Here is a 3161-nt window from a genome sequence, read left to right as displayed (position 1 = left end):
ACTCTACATCCAAAAACTTCTAATCTAATTGGGTATCAATTTGCAAAAAGAAAAAAAAAGAGAACTTACGGGCTTATAATGACAACTGATAGATAACTTTGGGAAACTAACACCTTGTTTGTGAGTTCAACTTAACGAAAAAAAGAAAGGAAATGGGTGCGAATGAAAAGAAAAAATAAACGAAATTGGTGTTTCCAAATTTTATTAAAGGAAGTGGATTAATTTTTCCTCTTAACTTCCCTTCCGATTTAGGAGGATTTGGAAAAAAATAACAAAATAATTAATTTTTTTCCACTTTTCTCCAACTCGGAAATACAAAATAAAATTTTGCTTTCCTTTTCTTTCTCTTCTTTTCTTGTAACAACCTCTTATTTTTCAAGTCAAACTCTATAAATAAAGTTAGAGGTTTTATTAAATTCGTTATTTCATGAGTGTTAGAGTACAATTTAAATTATATAAATGATGGTTTTATATAAATATTTGGATAAAATACACTTAGAAATCACAGTTTTCCCTTGGAAGCGAAAACCCTCGGGCCGAAAACCTCTTTTAGATCGAGAACCCTCTAACCGAAAATAGATTTCGGCCGAGAACTCTACTCCGACCGAAAACCCAACCGATATATATATATATATATATATATATATATATATATATATATATATATATATATATATATATATATATATATATTATAAAGGAAATCTAACTATTTCTAAAAATAAATTGAAAATAAATTGATTATAATAATAACAATTTTTTAAGACGTTCAAGTCTCAATACATAAGATACAACAATTTGTAAATATAATAATATTATTATTTTAAGTTTGTCAAAAGTTATTTAAGTTGTACAAAACGTTAAGCATTAATTACATCTATTGAGTGCATAGATACCCGACTTTTGACCCAGTGCCATCTTTGATCGGAGTTATTGTTGAATCCTAAGATTTCGGAATATTTCTATCGATCCATCCCATTAAATGTTTTCCTATTTAGTTGAATCCTTAGAAAACATACGTTAAAACCCCTAGCGATAGACGACTCCTATTCCTGTTGCACGTTCTCCACCATCGACCACTTCCAACATCGTCACCTGCACTGCTAAAACAATCGCACCTTCACCTTGACTACACGACCTTTACCACACATCACCATTGTCTACCTCATCGTCTCCCATTTTCTCTTCACCTATCTCTGGCTATAAAACCCTAAACATGATGTTTACCACCATACATCACCGTCTCTACCACCATTATCTCTTTTATTGATACCAACTCTTAGTAATTTATGTTTTTATTGGATTTTTAGGAATCTGATGAAGTTGAAACCACCACCACGACCGTTTGTTCCGGTCGCCGCCCTCCAGGTAAGACTCTCTCTCTCTCTCTCTCTCTGAGTGATCTTTCTCTTAATGAAATCCTAGCTTTAACTATCATTTATAGCCATCTTTGCTCACCTCAAATGCTTCACTGTGCATCATCGATTTCACTATTTGATTTTTAGGTTCTTGTGTCTCCTCTTATTCTGGTTTTCTTTGGATTTTATAAATTAACCAGATTTTCTTTGTGAAATTCATTGTAGGGGTTTTTATTTGAGGCACGTATTTATCCTATTCATGGTTACGTCTTCAACCACCCAACACCGTGGTCTCCACCATCAGGAAGAGATGGAAACCCAAGAGGATCGAAATTGGGGGAATGGTTGGATTAAGTAGACGATTTTGTGAAGGAATTTCATCGAGACATGGCATATATTCATTGCTTTTCTCCTAATGTTGAATCTTGTGTTTCAGATCTCATACCCCAAATCATTAATATGCTAAACCATATATCTTCTTATTGTTCCTTGAAGCGACTGAAAAAATTATATGAAATGAAAGTACTTTGCCATTTATTATACTTCCCATTTCTTATCGATGTTTTCATTTATCACAGACCCTTGGTAATGGACGTGCCTACAATGTTGAAGGTGATGCATACTTTTCAGTTGATTGGTTTCATGAATAGTGATGACTTTCAAGGCGGAACTTGGAAAATAATCATGACTGTGAACAAGTGGCAATTAACTCCAGGAAAGATATCCAACTAATTTTGCATGCTCTGTGGAAAGTAAGTTCCTAATTTGTTGCTTAAAGCTAAGGGTAGTTGGATAATTTTACATATATCATAGTAATCAGTTCTTTTATGTCAACATGCTTCATGATTCGTCCCGGTCATTATATTATCGATTGTAATAGAATGTACACTTCAAGGATTCTGGTAGAATTGGAATTTGTTATTCCATTCCATTTGTTTTAAAAGCCTTGTATTTAGGTGTTTTTTTTTTTTTACTTTTTTTTTATTTTTTTTTACTTGGGTGTGATATGGCTTTAGCAGCCTACTGATGTTAAGCTTTTGAATACTATTTTTTTATTGGAATGAGGTATAAACAATTAAACCTTTTTCACATTCACTTTTAAGATAATGGTTTTCTTTTGTAAATTAAAATTCTCATATTTATCACCATAAGCATACTCTAGCCATGTAAATTTGTATTATAATTTCATAGTAATATTTTTATGTTTCTTTTATAAATACAGATGACTATGTTGAGGCATCCGACTGTTAATATTCCTATACAATGTATTTGACATAATGGTGATTGCTACTCTTCAAAATCAAATAAAAGATGTGTATACGTGCGTGTGTGTGAAAGGAAAGGACCCATGAACTTTGAGGTATTTTTAAAGCGAATAATGCTTGGATGTCTTTTTTCCACCTCCAAATTTAGTAGTAGAAAAAGGTTGTAACAGGCCTAGGAGAACAATGGATGATTACTATACTTGTAGATGTATTTAAAAGTAAGCTTATTAATTTTTCATATCACTCCATTTGAATTGTTTACTTATGAACATTAGTGTTGAATAGGTATATATGGTTTAGATCTAATTAAATGATTTAAAAGGAGCAAATCGAAGCTTTGAAATATGAAATTGGTAAAAAAAAAAATAGCGTCATATCCGTTTTCAGTAACCAGGTTAAGAATGAAACCAAATTGTTGAGAAACAGGTATAAGTTGATGGTAATAAATGTGTGTGGTACACTATTGGTCATTTGGTCCTTGGGTTGTATCTCATGTTTACCATATTTTATTTGTTTATTGTTTAGTTTAATTTTAATA

At 31.6% G+C, this 3161-nt stretch overlaps 1 long non-coding RNA gene across 1 annotated transcript; it reads left to right on the top strand.

The window, feature by feature from the left end:
• The first annotated feature begins 935 nt into the window (after positions 1–935).
• LOC111898816 (uncharacterized) lies at positions 936–2866 on the top strand. The gene is made up of 3 exons (XR_002852717.3): positions 936–1368; positions 1584–2110; positions 2581–2866. It is a non-coding gene; the product is annotated as an uncharacterized LOC111898816 (long non-coding RNA).
• Positions 2867–3161: the final 295 nt, after the last annotated feature.

The sequence above is a fragment of the Lactuca sativa genome, chromosome 4, assembly GCF_002870075.4.
Source record: "Lactuca sativa cultivar Salinas chromosome 4, Lsat_Salinas_v11, whole genome shotgun sequence".
NCBI lineage: Eukaryota > Viridiplantae > Streptophyta > Magnoliopsida > Asterales > Asteraceae > Lactuca > Lactuca sativa.
This window is presented reverse-complemented; position numbering and strand designations above follow the sequence as displayed.